The sequence below is a fragment of the Balaenoptera borealis genome, assembly GCF_965194805.1.
Source record: "Balaenoptera borealis genome assembly, chromosome: 14".
NCBI lineage: Eukaryota > Metazoa > Chordata > Mammalia > Artiodactyla > Balaenopteridae > Balaenoptera > Balaenoptera borealis.
Genome location: NC_138875.1, coordinates 74,088,869 through 74,112,850, shown reverse-complemented (window position 1 = coordinate 74,112,850; position 23,982 = coordinate 74,088,869). Strand labels below are relative to the sequence as shown.

The 23,982-nt window shown below is 48.7% G+C and overlaps 1 protein-coding gene across 9 annotated transcripts in view; it reads right to left on the bottom strand.

Annotated features, from left to right (window-relative positions):
* Positions 1 to 23,982, bottom strand: part of KIAA1671 — a 198,233-nt gene that overhangs the window by 146,203 nt on the left and 28,048 nt on the right. The window lies entirely within an intron of this gene.

Genomic DNA, 23,982 nt, shown 5'->3' with positions numbered 1-23,982 from the left:
CCTGGCCCTGCTCCCCACCCTTCTAAGATTCTAAATAAGTGCCGGAGTCCTGAGTTTCATGACACTAAGCAGTCTGGGTCTAAATAAGTGCCAGAGTCCTGAGTTTCATGACACTAAGCAGTCAAGGTGAACTAGTTCCTCTGGCTCTGGCAAGTTCTGGTGTGGCCATAGGTCAATTGCTACTGAATGACAGAACCAAGGAGCTGCGAAGAGCTCAGCTGGGAGCTCAACCTGCTGACCCCGCCAAGAGGCCCCACCAGTTTCACCTGCTGCACTGCCTGGGACAGGCCACCGTCAGACACCTGCTGTGACCACATTAACCCCAGGCTGTCACACCGGCTCATCTGCCCAAAGGTGGAATGAACGAATGCTTCTCTATACAGCTTTTCCTGGGAAGAACCACCAAGAGCACTGTTGCTGAATCAGGGCTGACGGCTCACAAATGTTGCCCCCACTTTGGGATCTCTGAACCCATCTCAGTAGCCAGATTGCAGGGAAGGAAAAAGGGAAAACAAGAGAAAGGTTCTTGGTCCGCACCCCTCTTAACCAGAACGGTGTCTCTGTTATCTGTAATCTCCTTTCTATATTGGGCTCCCTCTCAAGTTTCCATTTAAAATGCCAGGCAGATGCCTGGTCTATAAATATGGTTGCATGAACGAATCAATGAATGAATCAATCAATCAATGAACAAAGGGGGGGAAAAAAAAGAGTTTTTAAACCACCATAGTGGACGGCTAAATAATATTTTGAACTCTTTCCCAAACCTAGAAACCCATGATTCTCAGGTTTTCCTTTAACCTGTTGTAAAATACAAGGAAACCGACTGAAATGTTCGCTTTAAAATCTTGCTTTAAATGCATCACATATGTTATGCTTAATTTAAGAGATGGTAGTCTCTTCCAAAACATTTCAGAAGCCCACTCACACAGAGGACAGATGCTGTTTATTCCTGGGGTGGCCTCGCTCGCTCTTTTTAAATATATTAGCACGATGGCCAGAGGCAGGTAAACAAGAGCTCCCTGGAGAAAGCAGGGACGCCAGGTATGAGCTGTGTCTGGTTTTATCTACAAATAACCGTGGAGGTCGGCATGGGGGGGGGACAGACGGGGAGCCAGGCTGATCTGGGAGGTCAGGAGGCTGCAGTGGACCAGGACACGGAGGATGCGGGGCAGCAGTGGGGGTAGTGGTGGGTGTGCCTCTGCGGTTGCTGAACCCGCCAGGTCCACAGGCTCGATCTCCCTGAATTGATCTGCAAGGTCTGAAATTCCCATTTCCTGCGATTTCATGCAGAGAAAACCATGTTCCTGAGGGTTGAGTCACCGAGACCGATCATCGCTGAAATTAGACAGGCGTCGTTCACGAGCATTCGTTCCTCCCATCCCTCCGACCTTCCTGCTACAAGCCAGGCTCTGTGCCGGGTGCAGGGGGTGCAGCCGTGGGGCGCACAGGCTCCCGGGGAATCCGAGAGAACCTCACAGGAACAAGGCAGGAGAAGCCCTTCCACTCACAACCCAACCATTCGGTAGCTTCTCTCTCAGATTCAGAGGCATTGATTCATTCGAACAGCTGTTGCCAATCTTTCATAATGACACCCCTAAATCCGATCTGGGAGCTCACAGTCATTCACTCAGCCATCTCTGGGTGCCGCTTCCTGGGAATGCCACAATCTGGCGAGGGCCGTGAGCCAGTCCTGACACCTTCCAGCATCTTCTGGAATGTGACCTGGGCTCCCGAATCTGCAAATCCACCCTGTGTGGTGCCCCGTGTGAAGGGCCAAGTGCATGCCCAGGTCTCCCCAGGAAAGCAGGGCTGTGGTAAACGCATGTGCGTTGTCCATCCACAGGCCCCAGATGGGGGGGGACCAACGTCTAATGTCGATGGAGTGCATGCATCCTCTCCTCTCCGTCCCCATGGCTGTGGCCCCAGCTCATTCATTCATTCATTCATTCATTCCAATACACAGTTACTGAGCACCTACCATGTACCAGGCTCTGGGGACACAGCAGTGAACAAAACATATAGAAACCCCTGTTCCCACGGAGCTGACAATCATGAAGATAGGAAAAGACAATAAACGAAATAAATAAGCAAGAGGCATAGAATGTTGTTAGGTAAGTAACTTTCTCTGCTGGCGTCTTCTCCAATCTGTTCTAGCAGCAGCCAGAGTGTTTCTCTGATACTCAGGGGCCACCATGTCACTCCCCACACCTCCCCACTGCCCTCTGAATGAAGATCAAACTCCTTCCCTAGGGCCTGGCAGGATCTGGATCCTCTTCATCTCTCCAGCTTCAGTCTCATGATTGACACCTCCCCCTCCATCCGTCTGTCTGTCTCTCACACTCACTCACATACTTACTGCAGCACATGAACCCCAGACAGGTCACAAGACACATCATGCTTTTCCTCACCTTCCCACCTCTACACTGCCATTTCCTACTGCCTGGCTAATCTCAGCTCCAAGCAGCCACCTCCTCCAGGAAGCCTTCCCTGATGCCCCAGGGTGGGTTCAGGTGCCTCTTCTCTGCTCTGGTATCTAACTTCCAGAGCCTCTCCCTAGCCCAGCGCTGATCCCATATGTGGTGACTGCCTCTAGAGTGGGAGCTCCAGGACAGGAGGGTCCTGGGTCTGGTTCACAGCTGTACCCCCAGGGTCTGATGCTGCACCGGACATAAAGTCAGTCTGCAAAAAATACCTCAAGGGAGAGCATCCCTGAGAGAAGAAAATAATAGTATCCAATGCAGGCGTGGGTGTGGGAAAACTGACACGCTCATCTGCTCCCAGGGACAATGTAAGTTACAAAAGCAATTTGGCAATATTCACTTTCCACTAATAATTTTGGAGACCCCATCAAGACTCAGGGACCACACTAAGTGACTCTGCACCTTCTGCCTTCTCCCATGTAATATTCTCAACAATCTTGTGCTTTTCAGTTTATTACCACCATTCTACAGATGAGGAAAATGAGTCAGATCTCAAGCTAGTGAGGGGTAATGTTACAGTTGAAATCTTCTCACTATGAATCAAGTGTTTCCCCCCATATACCTCACCCCAAAAACATTCATTTATTTTTGACTCAGTAATCCCACGTCTAAAAACGTGTCCTATGGAAGGAATCTAAAGGAAGAGAAAACCATCCACACGAAGATGCCCCCTGCAGTGTTCCCCATCCAAGTGCAGCAATAACGCACCCTGAACTTCGGGTGATAACTCTTATTTGAAAAAACCCAGGACTCAGAAGCCATTTGAAATGTCACAAAAGTTGCAACGTCAGTGGGTAGACCAGATCTCCAGTTCCCAGTCTGCCCACAAGTGGCACAAAAATCCCTTCACACCACACGGCCTGAGTTTGTGATCAGAAAAGATGGTTGCAGGACTTCCCTGGTGGCACAGTGGTTAAGAATCTGCCTGCCAATGCAGGGGACACGGGTTCGAGCCCAGGTCCAGGAGGATCCCACATGCTGCAGAGCACTAAGCCCGTGCGCCACAACTACTGAGCCCACGAGCCACAACTACTGAGCCCACGAGCCACAACTACTGAAGCCCACGTGCCTAGAGCCCGTGCTCCTCAACAAGAGAAGCCACTGCAATGAGAAGCCCACACGCCGCAACGAAGAGTAGCCCCCACACGCCGCAACTAGAGAAAGCCTGCGCGCAGCAACAAAGACCCAGCGCAGCCAAAAATAAAAATAAATAAATAAATTTATTTTAAAAAAGGATGGCTGCCATGGCTATCATGGCAAAAACCTAGAAATAATCCACATTCTCCACAAAAGGCGAAAGCCTCTCAGCCACATGTAAGGGGCTGTTCTGCATCTCTTGAAAGTGAGGACTGGGGGACCTGTGCAGGAAAGTGAGAAGAGCTCGTGAGAATGCTGTTGGAGAGAGGGTGGCAGGTGGGTAATTTTCTGTATTCAAGGCTGTGACAATGGCAAAGATTGTTTACACAAATGGTCAAGGTCTGGAAGGGGAAAGGGACAGGTGAAAAGAAAAAGTGTCAGGGACAAGGGTGGAATTGTTATATTTTTAAATTCCTTTTCACTTTGCGATTCCTTTTTATTTCCATTAATGTTGTTTGTGCAGATTTCTTTTTAGGCCTCAATACCGGAAGTCTCCCTCTGAGCTGTGTTCTCCCCATCAATTCAAAATGTAGAGGTACCAAGGCTCCCTTCCTGCCCACTTTCAGAGTTTTCAAAAGCTGAGGATAGGGACTTCCCTGGTGGTGCAGTGGTTAAGACTCCGTGCTCCCAATGCAGGGGGCCCAGTTTCGATCCCTGGTCCGGGAACTAGATCCCACATGCATGCCACAACTAAGGAGCCTGCAAGCTGCAACTAAGGAGCCTGCCTGCCGCACCTAAGACCCAACACAACCAAATAAATAAATAAATAAATTTTTTTAGAAAGAAGCTGAGGATAAAGATAACTATTATTTATTCAGCACTAAGCGTGTGCCAGGAACTGTGCTAAGTGCCTTACAAAGATGACTCATTTCGTCCCCTTAACAATACAAAGAAGCAGGTCCTGGGACTTCCCAGGCAGTCCAGTGGTTAAGACTGCGCTTCCACTGCAGGACATGAGGGTTCAATCCCTGGTTGGGGAACTAAGATATCTCATGCTGCGCAGCGTGGCCAAAAAAAAAAAAGAAGCAGGTCCTATTATGAAGCCCATGTTACAGGTGAGGAAACTGACGCTGGAGGAGTGAATGGATCTGCCGTGGGCAGCAGGAGGTATGCCAATCCACCCTCCCCTCCGTAGGATTCCTTCCAAAGTCCACATGGGCTTAACTAGAACAAGTGCTTTTTTATGATGTTCAAATGTAAAGGACACTTCACACCCATTATGGTGTCTATCATCAAAAAAAAAAACAGAAACAACAAGTGTTGGTGAGGATGTGGAAAATTTGGAACCCTTGTGCACTGCCCAGGAAAACAGTATGGCAGATCCTCAAAAACTAAACATAGAATTATCATACGGGGACTTCCCTGGTGGTGCAGTGGTTAAGACTCCGCACTCCCAGTGCAGGGGGCCTGGATTCGATCCCTGGTCCAGGAACTAGATCCCACATGCATGCTGCAACTAAGAGTTCACATGCCACAACTAAGGAGCCCGTGAGCTGCAACTAAGGAGCCCACCTGCTGCAACTAAGACCCGGCACAACCAAAGAAAGAAAGAATGAATTACCATATGACCACCCCTAGGTGTATGTCCAAAAGAGCTGAGGGTATCGAACAGATACTTGCACACCTCCACCAAACCCTCTCTGTGTCTTTACCTCCCAGTCGCTCTGAGAATCTTCTTGAAGTCTCGTATTTGTACTGCTTTCTGCTTTTCTCCCATCCTCCCAGCACCACTACATCCCCCATCCACTGCCATCTCAGAATTCCATCCAGAGGAGAAAAAAAAATTTTTTTAATTTAAAATAGAACATAGTGAAGCAAAGACAGAATGCCCCTCCCCCAAAGATCACCCTGTCCCTGTCTGGGAGTTGTGTTATTTAAAGATATTCTGTATGTTGTATATATATTTTGTATGTTGTATATTTTGCATGTAGCTTCCTTAATGGAGAAAAAAATCCTAATAAAATTTAAATTTATTTGAATTTCAGTGTTCAAAGCAAAATTATTCACAATAGTCAAAAGGTGGACACCACTCAAACGTCTATCGATGGATAAACAAAATGTGGTCTATCCATACAATGGAATATTATTCAGCCTTACAAAGGAAGAAAATTCTGACACATACAACGTGCATGAACCTGGAGGACATTATGCTAAGTGCAATAAGACATTCGCAAAAGGACAAATACTGGATGATTCCGCTTATATGGGGCACCTAGAGTAGTCAAATTCATAGAGACAGAAAGTAGAATGTTGGTTGCCAGGGGGTGGAAGGTGGAGGGAATGGGGCTTTATTGTTTAATGAGTACAGAGTTTTAGTATGAAATGATAAAAATAATTCTGGAGATGGATGGTGGTGATGGTTGAGTAATAATGTGAATGTACTTAACGCTGCTGAACTACACACTTAAAAACAGTTAAGATGATAAATTTTATGCTATGTATATTTTACCACAATAAAAAAAAACCAAGAAACTAAAGACAAATATAAAGGAAACCTAATGCTTAAGCTCTAATTACCATGTGACTCAGCTCATGGGGACCCATGTCCTTTAGGCAAATCTCCATTAGAAGCCCTCATGAAAAAAAAAAAAAAAGCCCTCATGGTACACACTGGGCTCTGCCCCCATCCCCACCAGGAACGCAATGGGAAGCAAAGGAGACTCCATTCCTGATTACAATCGGGGGGTGCTCTAATAGGGGCAGAAAATGAGGCTGTAAAAGCCCAAAGGAGGAGTAGTCAGGGATGCCTTCCTGGAAGAGGTGACATCTCAACTGAGACTGGTAGGAGAAAGCCAAGCAGAGGAGGAGGTTGGAGCCAGGAGAGGGAACAGCATGTGAAAAGGCCCAAAGGTACAGGAGAAACACAGTCATATAGCGTGAGCCTGTTCACTTATTCTCCTTGGGGCAACGTGGGGCTATCTTGGTGAAAAGTCTGAGTGGCACAACTTTCGAAAAACCATGCACTTTTGTTGAGTCAGAGTCACACTGGAAGGTACAAAACACTGGTCCGAGAGTCAGAACTGGGTGATTTTAGTCAAGGTGATCACAGATCCTGGTGTACCTGGGACAGAACCCTTTCATTCTCAAAAGTGCCCGGGTTTGGACAATAAATTATTCCATCATCCTACTTTTTTTTTTTTAAACTGTGGTAGAAACCACATAACATGAAATTCATAATTTCAACCATTTCAAAGCGTGAAAGCAGTGTCATTTTGTAAATTCAAGGTATTGTGCAACCGTCGCCACTATCTAGTTCCAAAACATTTTCATCACCCCAAAGGAAATCCCATACCCAAGAAGCAGCCACTCCCCCTTCTCCCCTCCCCCAGCCTCTGGCAACCACTACTCTGCTTTCTGTCTATAAGGAGCTGCCATTTCTGGATATTTCAAAGAAATGGAATCACCCAATATGTCTCTCACCCTAGTTTTGGTCTCAGTTCCTCCACAAACTTGCAATGAGAGCTTGGACAGGTCCCTGCCAGATTCTGTGACTGTGGCTTGGCTCAACCCCAGGACTTACCAGGTTTGCATTATGTAACTTTTCTCTGCCCCTGGCTCATCCCCCGTGGAGCCCAGCTCTCTGAGATTCTGAGATCCACGTTCTACATCCCCTGGTCCCCCACGATTCCTTCTGAACAACTGGTGCTCAATAAAGGATTGTTAGGGGACTCAATAAAATTCTCGTTCAGTGTTGACAGAAGTAGTGAGAGCTAAGTTTCCTACTCAATGTGTGTGATTCTGTAAGAACTGCCTTAATTAGTACAGCCTTGACTTCTGTGTCAATTTCAAGTTGTAATGAATTAGAATTCGGGGCATCTGACCTTTCAGACTCTGGAATACAGAGGAACAGTTTGAGGGGGCTTTTCCCCAACTGGCCCCATACCACAAGATGTGGGTGGTACACATTCACACCCACACGAAGGGTCCTGTGGTTTATATCAATAGAAAGAGTTTGGGAAATGCGAGCTCAACAGTGTGTAAACTATTGTCCTTCCCACAGGACTTTTCAGAGCCTCTGGTGAGCTAATTGGCATTTTAGACACTCCAAAGCATAATCCAAACTGCCTCACCCCCATACGCCTTGTCCAGGTGCAACTGCTGATTTGGAGAAAGAATGTTACAAGTTGCCTTTATGCCTTTATTTAAACATCCGCCTTTTCAACTTTCATTGGCCTGTTCCTTCCTACTATTTGTGCTATTTCTGGACTGGCTACAGCACTCACCAAAACCATTAATCAAGCAGCTTTTTTGGGTTTGTTTGTTTTTCTCCGGATCAAGGATGGGCAAACTACAGTCTGTAGGCCACATCTGGCCCACTGCCTGTTCTTGTAAATAAAGTTTTATTGGAAGACAGACACACCCATTAATTTACATGTTATTGATAGCGTCTTCCAAGGTGTGAAGACAGACCGGAGTGGTTGCCACAGAGGCCGTATGGCCCAGAAAGCCTAAAATATTTACTCTCTGGCCCTTTACAGAAAGAGTTTGTGACCCCTGCTCTAGATTGTAGAGAACTCAGTCCCCTGAGAGACTGGACTCCCCCAAGGATATGACATCCCCCCTTTAAATTATCCAAAGCTCTCACGCTATTCTGGCAGAGTCCTACCTCTTCACGAGGTCTCTTCAGGTTCTCCACATAGTAACTGCAGAAAAATTCAAAAATATAAATGAGCAAAATGTTTTTAATAATCCTATATCCCACCACCCAGAGCCAACAGCCATTACTAGCATTCTGATGTCCATCCATCTGGCCATTTCCAAAATAAGTGGGAACTTTTTGTCAAAACTAAAATGGAGGGCTTCCCTGGTGGCGCAGTGGTTGAGAATCTGCCTCCCAATGTAGGGGACACGGGTTCGAGCCCTGGTCTGGGAGGATCCCACATGCCGCGGAGCGGCTGGGCCCATGAGCCACAATTACTGAGCCTGCGCGTCTGGAGCCTGTGCTCCGCAACAGGAGAGGCCGCAACAGTGAGAGGCCCGCGCACCGCGATGAAGAGTGGCCCCCGCTTGCCGCAACTAGAGAAAGCCCTCGCACAGAAACGAAGACCCAACACAGCCAAAAATAAATAAATAAATAAATAAATAAATAAATAAATAAATAAATAAAATGGAATCAGGTCATGCGTGCTGTTTAGGAACTTGCTTTGTTTTGTTTAATTTCAAAATACGTCATAAATACCTTTCACATCAATAGCTACACAACCTCTGCAGCTGTTTCTCATGCTTTGCAGTATCCCATTACATGGATATCTCATCATTACATCGAATCCGTCCTCCACTATTGTATCCTTAGGTTGTTTCCAATCTCTGACTATTAAAACCAACGCTGCAGTGAACACCCACGTGCAATGACTTGCCAAGGTAAATGTTGCCTAGAAGTGGGCTGGCTGGTTCCAAGGGTGCACACTTTTTTCAGAGCTTTGGATATATGCAGAATGGAGCTTCACACCTAAGGGAAACACATCCCATGCTGACTTGAGTCAAAGCTTAGGAGGACAGGGTTCTTAACCTCTGCCCTGGGGCAGACCCAATAAAGATGAGAAATAAACCAGGGCCCCAGGGCTGACTGTGCCATCACTGGCAGCTTTACTGGGTCTCATTTATGGCCGGACCATCACGCACTTGACTGTAAGATTTGCAAAGGCAATTAGAACGGCTCACAGGGAGAGGTGAGTCTGGGCCCAGCCCAGAGGCTGTGTCCAGCCTGGCGTTGCAAGGGTGGGCAGGAAGGAAGCCCCGCCCCAGAAATGACGTTCACGGCAGAGGAAATTCAACATCAGAGCTCAGTTCAACACGACACACAGATCAATGCTGGACTCAGATAAATCTGAGTATAACATGCTCTCTCTTTAGGGAGCCTGAGAGGTGCATATTGCATTTCAGAAAAATAAATAAATAATTCCCTCCGAGCACAGATAGGTTTCTGGAGGAATTAGCTTATTTTGGCCCAAGAGCTGCCTTATGTTCAAACTCAAACCCTGGGAAGGTCTGATCATGTGTTCCCCAGCTCCAAAATAAATGTCTCCCACTGTCCATTGCCTTGGACAAGGTATTCAAGACCCCCCCCCCCCACCAACCCACCCACAGGCCAAAACTAACCAACCTGATCTGTACTACAGGTCCTGCCACCACTCCCAGATTCCCAAAGGTACCTCACGACCTGAGTATCTTTTTCACTTATTTCTTCTCCGTGGAGAGCCCTTTACCCACAGCACAGTTTCCATTTGCCCAAATCCCACTCATGCTTTTACAGCAGACTAAGGGACACCTCTTCCAGGAAGCCTGTGCTGACTTCCTAAGCCAAAGTGTCTTCCAACCCTCTTTGGCTATTTACCTGATCATCATGCCTTGTATCAGAGATAAGCCTGACAGTCTCCCCCCGGCAAGATTTACAGATCCCTCCTGAGCCCACCCAGGACACAGACCCCTCCGGCTCTGGCTCTGGGTTCCCCTTCCCAGAACCTACCCAGTGCTTGACACGGGGAAGGCAGAATAGGAGAGTGCTGGGTTCCCCAGCAGTGGGAGGCAGCCCATGCGGGACACAAGATGGTCTTTGGTAACACTTAGGATGCTTTGACATCCAGGCACAGCATGAAGCTTCTGTGAATGACATTCTGTGCAAACTGTTTCCTTTCTGATTCTCATGGGTGCCTTCTCATGAAGTTCCTGAGTCCATCTCTGCTTGGTGCCACCATGACTTTAACACCTACACTATCTGCTAATCTCCCAGGTTTAAGAAAGAAGACACAGCTCCAAGCTCAGACCATCAGCTGCAGCAGCAGATTTTAAAATATAATTTTGTTTTCATTGTATTTAATTTTACTGTTGTTTTCAATTTAAGACAAGTGACACTGGTTTGCTATTTACAGTAGAGATGTTTGTAACGGTTCCTTTAAAATTTTATTTAACTTTCGGAAAAGTGAAAGTTTAAAAATAAAATGATGATACAGGGGTTATGTAGAAATGGCAAAAGCCCATGTGACAGGGGCTTTCCCTGGTAGCACAGTGGTTAAGAATCGCCTGCCAAGGCAGGGGACACGGGTTCAAGCCCTGGTCCAGGAAGATCCCACATGCCATGGAGCAACTAAGCCCGTGAGCCACAACTACTGAAGTCCACACGCCTAGAGCCCGTGCTCCGCAACAAGAGAAGCAACCGCAATGAGAAGCCCACGCACCGCAATGAAGAGTAGCCCCCGCTCGCCACAACTAAAGAAAGCCCCCACGCAGCAACAAAGACCCAACACAGCCAAAAATAAATCAATTTTTTTTTTTTTTTTTTAAAGCCCATGTGACTGGAATTCACCAGTAAAGTGGAAAGATCATGGCATTGGAGTCAAAAACAGGCAGATGCATCTTGTGGTGCTCCCTCCCCATCATCCTGCCTGGAACAAAGATGTGATGCCTGGAACAAAGGCAACCATTTTGGGACCATGGGATCACAAGTGATACTTTAAGGATAGTGACATGGAAAAGACCTTGATGACATAGCTGAGTTACTAAACTAACTGAACCGTTCTCCTCTGGATTTTTGTTGTTGTTATTGTTATGTGAAAAATAACAATGTACTATTTAAGCCATTGTTAAGGTTTCTGTTACATGAAGGCAAAAGCATTCTTAACGGACACAGGGAGTTTGGGTACAAATTGGGTAAGTGGACAAATGTCTTGTAAGTAAACACAGTGAATGTAGTAGTGCTTTTGACAAGCCACTTCACCCCTGAAAGCTCAGTTTCTTCATGGGTAAATTAAGTTCAACGATACCTACCTCAAGGATTCCGAGGATTAAAGGAGATGGTGCATGTAAAACACCATCAGTATACTTGGCACATACATAGTAGGTTTCTGCAAATGCATGATAAATAAACGGGCAAATAAACAGAACATCAAGCCTGATGGAGGAATGTGTGGGTTGGCGGGAGTTTTTTAGCTAGATTTAAAGGAATAGCTCTCTGATGAAGGAATTTGGGAGAGATAGTGATTCAGCGACTGGGTAAGCAGATACTTTTCTCAAGGCTGGCCTCCGATCCAATACCAGCCTGTCATCTACACAAGCCTTGATTAAAATCAGGGGGAAGCACCGAAGAATGTAGGCACCAAAGAGCATCCCTCCCAAAACCAGGTGCAAGAAAAGCCTGAAAAGACGGTCAAGACCGAACTGGCGTCCCAGGGATGTAAACAGTCCCAGGTCCATCCCCGGCTGCTGCACCCACCCCACCCCACCAGCCGTTCTCATCAGGGCTACGCCCATGGCAATGAACCTGCAGTGATGGCCGACATGTCCTCTCCTGGTTTTCCCAGGAGGGTAACTGTGCCTCCGATACCCTTCAGGCAACCAACTGACTCTTCCTCCTCGTCCTCTGGGACCAGCTTCCCAGCACCCCTGTAAACCTGTCAGGGCCTGGCGCTGCCAGCCTCGGGGCACGACAGACAGGCCCTCCTGGCACAGAACCCAGGCCTCAGTGGAGCTGAAGAAATATACCTGGCCTGGCTGCCAAAAAGAGAACCCAATGAACAACCCCAAGTTTATTCAATTGCTTTGTCCTCCAACCTATTAAGTGCTGGGCCCTGGGAAAGCTTGGTGTTAATAATTACCATCATCAGATCACTAACACTAATTGGGCACTCATTTTGTGCCAGATGGCACATTAAATGAATTTCCCCACTTAATCCACCTTCTGGGGTGGGTCGCATGATTAGGCCCACTTGATGGATGAGGACAATGATGCCAAGGGAGGTTTAGCAATTTGCCCACGGGGTAGAGCTGGGATTTGAACTCAGGCAGCCTCCCTCCCAATCCCACCCAGTTCAATCCCACCCAGTTCATCCTCGAAGCAGCCAACAGTTGCTGGGTTAAGTGCTGGCATCCCCTCCCCTCCCCATGCCAAACTCCCCCCCCCCACCTCCACCTCTACCCCTGTACTGGGCCCTGTTAATCTCTTCAGTGATCTTCTGGGGCTGATGCTATTATTATCCCCATTCTACAGATAGGTAAACTGAGGTTTCAAAAGACAAAGTGATTGGCTGAGGTCAACTGCTTAGTAAGTTAGCAGATCTGGGATTCCATTCAGGCTGTTTGACTCCACAGTGTATGCGCTTTGCCATTTTATCCTTCACGGGACCTGTCCAGCTCAGACTGGGTATTCAGGCAAGTTTTGGGACAGAACGTCCTTGTGCTCAAAGCACAGTCTAGCTGGGAGGCAGACACGGCTGCAGACATGGCCACAGACAGTGACCACAGCAGGGAGGTGAGACTGAGGCCCTCGGGAGGAAGAGCTTAGAGTAGACAGAATAATGCCCCCCAACGATGTCCACGTCCTGATCCCCAAAACTTGTGACTCTGTTATCTTTGCAGATGTGACCAAGGGAAGTCTCTTGAGATAGGAAAATTATCCTGGATTAGCTGCGTGGACCCGATGTCATCACAAGGTTCCTTATGGAAAAGAGGCAAGTGGGTCAGAGTCAGAGAGCGAAAATGTGATGAAGGAAACAGGGATTAGAGCCATGCGGGGCCACAAGCCAAGGGATGCAGCAGCCTCTGGAAGCTGGAAAAGGCAGGGAAATGGATGCTCCCCTAGAGCCTCTGGAAGGGACACACCCCAGCCGACCTTCATTAGACTTCTGACCTCCAGAACTATAAGGTAATAAACTTGCATTGTTGAAGCCAGTAAACTGTGGTAATTTGTTACAGCAGCAATAGGAAACTCATACAGAGCTTAAGTTGGCTGGGGAGAAAGGAAAGGGAGGACTGTCTGGAGGAGGCGGCACGGAGCTGAATGGCTACCTAAATAACCCCAAAGCTCAAGCCTTTGTGAAGTCCTTTGGGTTAGCCCCCCCAGAGCCACCAAAATTCTTAACCCCCCCATTCCTGCTTGTTTGGACCTTGACAGTATCAAATCCTACAAGGTAGGTCCTGGCACTGCACTTTTCCATGTAGCTACTAAAATTTAAATGTCAACTGATTAAAATTAAATACAATTTTAAATTCAGTGCCTTGGTCACACCAGCCCCATTTGAAGGGCTCAGTAGGCACGGGAGGCTGGGTGCCTTACTGGGCAGTGCAGAAAGTTCTACTGGACTGCGCTATACATTCCCAATACACAGATGTGAAACTGAGGCTCAGAGTCACAGGGGTGGGAAGGGACAAGCTGGCACTCAGTCCCTGGATCTTCTAATTTCATCCTCAGCCTTCTTAACACAGAGGAGGCCTGGGCCACAGGGCTGGCTGCCTCAACCCCAGGCCCAACCTTATTTAACTGAACCATGAATTATTCACCCACTGTCCGGAGTCATGACCTTTAGCATCACCGAGAACTGTTTATTTTGACCTCTTTCTCTCTCTGCCTTAAACGCAGGGTGAGAGGCGAGGGAGGCAGAGGAGAGGCCTTGGTTAATGAAAGGTTCTGGTTAACAGAGGTTCCAGCCACTCATTACGGGCACAGAGCACTTGTGGTTTAAACTGAGGAGTGTCACGTGTTTGAGAGATCAGCCAGTGTCCTTTTGACCCCCAAATCCATCATCTTTATCAACTGGCATACAGCGCTAAGAAAACCTCTATCTACAGGGCCAGAATTACACCATCAACACACGAGGCTAACATGGTTCAATTTCTAGGGTAACCTTTGCCACTTACAAGGATATAAGGGGCTCCTTGCCCAATAGAGGCAGTTACAAAGAGTTTCGGGGTGCAAGGGGGAATACAATTAAAAATAAATTTTAAATTCATTCCCTGGCAGTGGCAGGCAGGGAAATGGGTGAATTGAGGGCCAGAAATGGGAGGGAGATTTCTCACTGTCTGCACTCTGGTAACTTTGCATTTTGAGCCTCGGGAATGTATTACCTGGCCAAATAAATAAGTAAAAGTTAAACTGTAAAACATTTAGGTAAGATATGGACCATGAAGATCCCATTTCTTGTTTTATATAGATGCACATGGATGGGTATATAAATATGAAAACAAGGATGCTTACAGAAAGTGTTAGAAGAATATATAAGAAATGTTCAGAGAGGGTGACTCTAAGTGGGAGGGAGATGAGACTACAGGGGATTTTAATCTATTTTTTTTTTTGCTTATTTATAATTTCTTAATTTTATACAATACTAATCACAACAAAAACAGTTTCTATTTATTGAATGTGTAGCCAGTTTCCAGGTAAAACACTTTATAGGCAAAGCCTCACTTCTCCCGGCTACCTCTGAGGCAGGTAGTAGTATTTTACTCCCATTTTATAGATGAGGAAACTGAGGCTCAGAGGCACCAAGACCACGAAGCCCACCGTCTGGACTCCTTTGCTGTGCTGACTTCTGATCAAATAAATGTGCTCATGATAGAAAAAAAAGAAACGTTTTAAAAATGCTAGGTACGTGGACTTCCCTGGTGGCGCAGTGGTTAAGAATCCATCTGCCAATGCAGGGGACACGGGTTCAAGCCCTGGTCTGGGAAGATCCCACATGCCGTGGAGCAACTAAGCCCATGCGCTACAACTACTGAGCCTGCGCTCTCGAGCCCGCAAACCACAACTACTGAGCCCTCGTGCCACAACTACTGAAGCCCGCGCGCCTAGAGCCCGTGCTCTGCAACAAGAGAAGCCACTGCAGTGAGAAGCCTGCGCACCTCAAGGAAGAGTAGCCCCTGCAGGCGGCAACTGGAGAAAGCTGGTGCGCAGCAATGAAGACCCAATGCAACCAAAAACAAATAAATAAATAAATAAATAAAAAGAAGACACCATGGAGAGAATGAAAAGGGAAGACATGGACTGGGATAAAATATTATGTACACAAATGGTATGATATATAGTATTTCATCTATATTATGTTTATAAATATAATTTAAAATATATCATATTTATACATGTGTACATGTGTATACACACAGACATATATACTTCACAAAGGACTCTATCCAGAATACATAAAGAACTCTAAACCAATACGAAAAAGACAATCTGGCTTATTGTTTGCTTTTTTTTTTAAGGACAAGAGACTTGAATGGGCACTGCACACACACACACACACAAATCTCCAAATGAGCAATAAGCACATGAAAAGATGCTCAACTTCACTGGTCATCCGGAAAACACAAATTAAAATCACAATGAGATACTACCCGACATCTACCACAATGGCCAAAACAACAGAGACTGACGTGTTGACCGGGGGGAAGTGGAACCGTTTTTACACTGGCACACTTTAGAAAACTGTTGGGCAGAACCTACTCAAGCTGACCTGCATCTAACTTACGACCCAGAAAATCCTCTCCTGAGTATTTACCCGAAAGAAATGAGTGCTCAGGTCCACAAGAGACGTGTACACGAATGTCCACAGCAGCTTCATTGGTCATAGCCAAAACCTAGAAACCACCTAAGTGTCCATCCACGGTAGCCTGGATAAAATGCAGCATATTCATATGATGGGATATAATACAGCAATGAAAAAAACCAAACTATTGCAACATGCAAACACGTGGATAAATTCACAGACATTACGATGAGCAAACAAGCAGGACCCAAAAGCACTCGTACAGTAAAACTGCACTAACCTGAAGTCCAGGAAATAGGCAAAACTAGTCAATGGTGATAGAAGGCAGGTCAATTTGGGGAGTATTGACTAGGATGGGTATAATGAAGCTTTCTAGGGGACTAGAAATGTTCTATATCTTGATATGAGTGGTGGTTACGTGCTGTGTTCATATGCAAACGTGTGTCCAGTTTACACATAAGATTCGTGTACTTTACTGTAAGTTATGCCTGAGAAAACAAGCCCTCAAACTTCCAGTGGCCTCCAGGTGCTTATGAAATGAAGCCATGCCCCTCACCATAGCCCTGCCTGATGTGCCTCCCACCCACCCCAGCACCTCATCTCCTACCAAGTGCCCCCTCCCTTTCCCCCAGCTCCACCCAGCCTGGAGATCTCAGTTTGCTTTGACCTGGAGGGAGTCAGGATCTGTAAGAATTCCACCCTCAGATGGGAAAGAGACCTGCAAGGAAATGCCGGTCATTTCTGTTTCTCCCGAGTGATGTCAGTAACCATGTGCGTTCATGCAGCAACAGCTCTCTGATGAAATGCTTCTCCTCCAGGAAGCCTTCCCAGACCTCTGCCCCCACCCCAGGGAGGCTTTCATCCCCACAGCTCTCTGCTTCTTTGTGACACTGATCCTACTGTTTTAAGTCTGTTGAATTGATTGTCTTACCCCCTGAAGGCTGAGACCCTCTCTGTCCTGTTCCCTCCCCTCTCTCATCATCAGAGCCTAGCAAGTCATCTGGCACATAGCAGGTACACAATAAACATTTGCTGAAACAAATGAATGTTTGAAGGAGAAAATGAGTCGTTTGATGGAGGTTAAAAATGGGATGGGGCCAAGATGATTCTACGCAACTCTCTCCAGGTATAGAAGGTGAAATCTGGGCCCAGAGAGGGTAAGTGACTTGCCTAAGGTCACACAGCCAATTAGGGACAAATGTAGCCTAGAACCACCAGAAGACACTGTTGCCTTCTCCTTCCACCAGATCCCCTTCCCTGGTGCTGCACCCTCCCCACAGCTGCTATGAGGGTTGTCTGTTCACAGATACATACTTTTCCAGGAGAGCTGTCCTCCAACAGGCCAAGACCTCCAACCCTCCCTGCAAACCCCCTACCAACCAGGGCATCCATAGCCAGTGACTAACATATATGGGATACAAAAGGCCACTTACCCTTGCATCAAGGCAGGATTCATTCTGTGGCTCCAGAGCCCCCCAGGGGTTCAGGCTGAAGCTAAACTTGGGTGAGACCACATCCCTTCCCCTGCCCGCTCCTCTTTCCCTCACTCCCCCACTCCTGAGAGCACCCCTCCCCCATCCAATCAATGCTTTCCATCTCAAGCTTGGTTCTCGGGAACCAAACCCTACCTAAGACAGACTCCAGGGTCTCCACCGGCCTGGACTCCGGGAAGACTCATTGCCTCCCACTGGTAAGTCTAAAGTGAATGACAATGACAGACTGAGGATGGACCAGGAGCCCAGCTGTAAGGGGAGGCAATGTCCACAGTGTGTGTGTGTGTGTGTGTGTGTGTGTGTGTGTGTGTGTGTGTGTCTGTCTGCACGTGCGCATGCATGCATGTGTGTTGGGGGAGGGTCTACCCTCTGCTCCCGAGTCCTTTCACTTTTATCTCTAAAAGAGATACAGAAGGACCCCCCATCAAAACCTTGCTTTCAGCCACCAGCAATGAAGCTAAGAAACATCCCTCCGAGCGCAGAGAGGGCCCTCCCCCGAGCCACCCCTCCCAACCACGGGCTCTGAGAAGAGCCACCTGGGCAGACGGGGTCTGTTCCCTGATGAGTCATTTCAAGCCCCTCCCCTAAAGGCAATCTACCTGATCTGGTGACAGAAAACACTACAATCTCCTAAATTTGGATTAAAAAACACCTGCACTCAGTTCTTCCAGACCTTAATTTTGCCCAGGGTAATCAGCAGTTACTAAGAGCACAGAGGACGACATGCTTGGGGGAACACATGCAGGATTGGCAGCCAGGAGCCCCCCATCCTCCTCGCCCTGTTCGTGTCCCTCTGTAGGACGGAGCAGAGCGTGGACTTCCAGAGTCAACCAGCTGGGCGTCCAGTCCTGTCTTGACCTCACCAGCTGTGTGACCTTGGGCAAGTAACTCCACCTCTTTGAGCCTTGGCTTCCTCAAGTATAAAATGGAATCATGGGTAGGTACTTCATGTGCTTTTGTGAGGATTAAAGGAGATCACACATGCAAAGTGCTTCGGACAACGCCTGTGGGCGCCACACACATCATTGTCCTCATCAATAGTACTATTATTAACCATTTAGAGAGACTGGGACGAGGAGGGGCCCTGCGGGGCTAGACCTGTTGCCTTCTGTACAAGCGCAGGAAAGATGTGGAGAGCTGGGGGGAGGGACAGACAGACTTCGTCCGGCATCTCCAACCACACAAGGAACCAAAGAGGCTTGGGAAGTGTATACAGCAGGCGCTCAGTATGCAGGAATTCTGCTTATGATAAAACTCCTCCTCAGAAGATGAACCCAAGAAAATGACCTCCCTGGGCTCGGAGATCCTTTTACGCCCAAAGTGGCAACTATGTGCAAATAGCCCCAGATCTCGGGCAGAAACAGGAACAAGTAACCAACCTCTCCCTGGTCACAGCCTCTGGGCTCATGCTCGGGTTCACCAGAGCCACCATCCCCCTCTGTCTGCTGGAGCCGGCAGGTCTCCGCCAGAGCTTGCCAGGCCGTGCATGCCAGCCACCGAGTAAGAGCCTGCCTGCTGTAGCAGATGCTGTCAGAGCCCCGCCCAAACCTCCTTGGCACTGGTAGACAACTTTCTGCTGCCGGTGGGACAATTTAGAGGTGTGTTTCATAGTCTCCCTGAGGTTCCCAGCATACTTCATGCCCCAGCTGCCCCCAGAGGTATCCTGATTGTTAGCAAAGCCTAATGGTGTCCCACCACCCAAATAAATCACTTGCCCTGGCACCCCTGACTCAGGCTCTGCTTCTGGGGGAGCCCAACCTAAGATACCCGTCTTTTCCCAAAATCACTGACTCACAAGAGATGGACTTGCTCAGAACACCCATTCTCCCCTAGGGTCTCGTGATGTGATGGTGAGGCATACCCCATTGTGAAATGGTCCACAACCCACCGATGACCAAGATGGTGGGAGGTGCCAACGTATGCACTGGCCAAATGTTTTCAAGTTGCTCTTTTACCAATCATTCAAAAGATTTATTGACCCACTATGTGCCAGGCCCCATGTTCGGGGATGGGGAGATACTGATGAACTCAAAACTCGAGGTCCCTGTTTACACAGAGTTTAGAGTTGGGAAGTGGGAAAGACAGGGAATGGATAAGCCAACATGCCAGGACAAAGATGGCAGCATGTGACAAGGGAGGTGAAGGGAATGAGGTCTGTGAAATGAATCGTGGTTGAGCCCCATGGATTGGGTGATCAAGGAAGACTTCTTGGAGGAGGTGACATTTCAGCTGCATAACCTAAAGGATCAGAGGGAGCCAGCCAAGGGAAGACCATGAGGTCTAGAGTTGGAAAAGAGCTCAGGGCATTGAGGGAAAGGCAATTTCTGCTAACCTGGCTGGGCTGAAGTGGCAAAAAGTGGCAAGGGCTGAATCTGGACAAGGGACAATGAGCAGATCTGAGGCCACCTATGAGAGTGCACTTGGGGTTCTCCCAGAAACACCTTCCTCTCCCTGCCTCCCTTGCATCCTGATCTGCTTTCCTGAGTGGGAGAGGGTGGAGTTACCGCCTGGCTGCCAGGAGCCTCGCTGAGTCCCCCACTCCCGGGGGAGGGCGTCTCACATGTCAGCATCCTCCAGGTGAGAACTGCTGGCTTCAAGGCAGGTAGAGGGAGAGGCAGAGAGAGCTGCTTTGAGATCGGCACCTGGCAAGTGCGCATCTGAGTCAGAAGAGAGCTTCAGGTAGCAGCTCACAGCATGCAGAATCGAACTCAAATCCTGTCTTTGTGCACTTGGGCTCCTTATCTTCCTTAGCCTCAGTCTCCTCGCCTGTTGAATGGGTTTATGATCCTATCCAGTTCCAAAAGTAGCTGAGAGGTTTGCTAAGGACGTAAAAGTGCTTGGCACTGCTTATTTATTGACTCCCTTTTTACTGGTCTCCTACTATGTGCCAGGCACCGTACCAGGAGCCAGGATGCACCTGTGAACAAGACAGGGCCAGCTTGGGGGTGGCAGGGGACACATGTAATGTTCACACAAGTCGGTAATTACAGACAGGATTTTACAAGCACATAGTAGGTGTGTTCTCTCCATCTGAGACCATGTCCTCCACTAAAAGCCCAGAGCCTACAGCCACGACATGGCAAGTTAAGACTCTGGTTTCCTGGCAGAGACCCGGGCATGGGCATCCTTAAAGAATCCAGCTCTTCAGGGGTCAGTCTCAGTTCTGGCAGGGTCCAAGCCCTGGTCCCTACCCCCACCCGCTGGCAACATCCCTAAACCCCAGAGACAACCTCTCAGGAGATCAGTTGCGGGTGTGGTCAGTTATGCCAAGGGCGGTGTCCGCCAGCACAGGCATGAGTCACGTCCTGCTCTGTAGAGGAGGGGGAGGGGTCCCCAGACCCATGTCTGCAAACGCTGATACGGTGTGGCCACGCCGAGGAAGGAGGGGACGCGAGGGGACAAGCATGGACAGGGCAAGCCCAGGTCCCGGACCTCCCCATGCTGGTGGAAATAACAAGCCCAAGCACAGAACAAGCATTCACCCCACGCCTGCTGTGCATGTCCCCAGCTCCAAAATAAACTCTGGATAGAGATTATCTCCTTGATTCCTCCCATTACCCCATGACTACAGGTTTCATTATTTTTCCCACTTAAGAAAGGAGGAAACTAAAGCTTAAGGAAATTAAAAGCCTAGTCCAAGGTCACTCATCTTGTCAAACTTCAGAGCCCAAAAGGCTGAATCCCTCTCCTGGATTGGCAGGAATGAAGACAGGGGACAATCTTAAAAGTACGGAAGGGTGGGTCCCCAAAGCTGGCCTGAGTGACAGGCATTGCCTGGGCCAGGCCCTCAGCAGGACAGAGGGGCTGAGCGGTCAAGGGGAGGCCTTTGGTTGGGGCTTGTGACTTTGGCTGTGCGTCCTGAGCCTCAGTTCCCCTGCTGGGCAAGAGGGTCTGGCACACCCATCAAGCCCCAGGCCCTTCCCACAGGTGTGGCCGGAAGATCAGCCGCTCAGGCTACGGCAGGAGTCCAAGGCCAGCATCCTTGAAGCTGCCCACCTGCAAGTCCAGGTCACCATGGGGCCACCATGACTCCACCCCTCAAGGACGGGCAAGGCCAGGGCATGAGCCAGCGCCTGCTGGGTCATCCTGTTGACACCCAGAGGTGACCTGTTCACATTGGGGCCAGGCTGGAGGCAGTGGTTCTGTAGCCCAAAGCCAATACCAGCACCCAGGGCAGCTGCTGGCGTGTGCTCACGTCTGGCACGTGTGTGTGTGTGTGTGTGTGTGTGTGTGTGTGTGTGTGTGTGTGTGTGTGTGTGGTGGGCCAGGGCTGTTGTTAGAAGCTCAGACTCTGGAACCACCCCACCTGGGTTTGTATACTGCCTCAGCCACTTCTAGTCTGTGTGATCCTGGGCAAATTACAACACCTCTCCAAGCCTCAGTTTCCTCATCTGTAATATGGGGATGATGAGAGCCTCTCTCGGGGGCTGGCTGTGAGAAGTAACTGAATTAAACTAATTAATTAAACTAAGTGTTCAAGAAAGAGCAGCTCTTACTATTTATCATGGTGACAATGACACCTGTGGATATCCATGGTAACCGCCATTGCCATGTGGGTCCACATACGTGGAGTATGTCAGTGGAGGAACTAGATGGGGTGTCATGCATCTGTGGGGGTCATTTTCATCTTTGCCTCATGCTTTGGGGGCTAAAATAAAAATGTATTAGGACCTCCCTGGCGGTCCAGTGGTTAAGACTCCCCGCTTCCACTGCAGGGGGTGCAGGTTCGGTCCCTGGTTGGGGAACTAAGGTCCTGCATGCCAAGCAGAGCAGCCAAAAAATAAAATAAAATAAAATAAAAATGTATCCCCTACCCCCATCATAAAACTTATTCACCCCCCCCCAACCCTGCCAGCCACTCAACTAGTTAAGACACAAAGGAAGCCAAGGCCCCATTTTTACAACTCAAGAATAAACATCTAGGGGGCATGAAACTAACAATCCCCATAACCCCTCCAGAGTCAGCAACATCCCTGCTCTCAGGCAGCTCACAGTCAGGGGTGAGGGGAGGCGAGCAGAACTCAAAGAGAAACCCAAGAAAGGTTTCCATACAAACTGTGAGGAAAGTAAAGGGGGCACACCAGGAAGGTACAACAGAGGGAGAGGCAGCAGAACAGCCGGTGCAAAGGTCCTGAGGCAGGAGACCCTTTCAGGGAACCAAAAGCACAGGGTTTTCCAGGGCCAGAGAACACCAGGTACTCGAGGCTGGAGAGATGGACCAAGGAATGTGAAACAATCTAAATGTCCAATGACTGGGGTTTGATTAAACAGACTATGGTATTCTTTGGAAATTTTATGCACTTGTCCAAAATGAAGTTTACCAAGATGGGTAATGGGAGAAACTAGTTAATAGCATGATTTAAGTGGAAAAAAAGGAAGCTTCAAAGCTGTATACATCTGGGGTTTTGAAAAAAAAATTGTAATCATGGCACCCTCAAAAATACAAAACTCCCCATGCCAAAAGTTCACGGTGATTATCCAATGGTGGTGGGCTTACTTCCGGAGGATATTTTTTCTTCCTGGTGTTTGGCACGTATAATGTTCCATCAGAAAAAAATTTTTAATGTTTAACAAAGAGTGAGAAAAAAGCTCCCTGCCATCTTCTGCCCAGATCCCCAAAGCCCAGAGAGGTTTCTGGAGCTGCGTTTTAAAGAGGATAGCCTTCTTTTCTGTTCAAATCTCAAACAAAGCCTGCTGGGCAGAGGTCCCGGCGGGGGGGGGGGGGGGGGGCACTCGCCCCGCACACCCTCCCGGCACCAACACAGCAGCTAAGACAACAGCCAGTGTTTTCTTGGGGGGCCGTGGAGAGGGGGGCTCGTGAGCTCTGGTTAAACCTCGTGAACTCGTCCCAAATAGTTTCTTCCCCACCCAGGGACTCTCCCTTTCCTGTGGCTCAGGGTCTGCCTTCCTCCCACATCTTCCCTCGGGCCAGTCCATCCCCCCAGAGCCCTGACCAGCCCTGAATTCCTGGGGCCTGGAAGGCCAGAGTCTTCCATCTTCGAGACTACGCAGCCCAAGCTTCTTGGTTACACCGGCGAGGAGAGCCCGAGGGGGAAGAAAGTTGCCCAAGGACATCCAGGAAGCCCGGGCAAGGTCCACACTGGAACCTGGAACTCCTCACCAGGGCCGTTCACTCAACAAATATCCATTAATTCAGCACCGACTATGTGCATGGGGGATGCAGCCTCAAAGCAAAGTGTCAAGGGCTCTGCTCTAGACGGTACAGCTTTCAGTAGACAAAAGGAAAGGATGAAATCGTTTAGGAGCCAACCAGGGCTGCGAAGGCAATAAAGCAGGGTTATGTGATGAGAGTCCGGGTGGCGAGGAGCAACTCTACCCTGGGGGGATGGGGAGGGCTCTGAGGAGGTGACTGGCATCTGAGCTGAGACCCAAGGGAAGGGGAGGGGCCTGCCACGCAAACAGCTCAGGAAAGAGCCTCCAAAAGGAAGGCCAGAGGCAGGCAGGGGGGAAGGGGGAGGATGAGGTCGTCTGGAGGGGCAGGATGGATTGGGGGGTCAGGCAGAGCCTCTGTGGGAAGGAGTGGGAATCCACTCCGACGTGGGCTTTAGCAGGGCTGTGAACCGTCTGGAAGCTCACTCCGGGCGCCCAGAGGAGAAT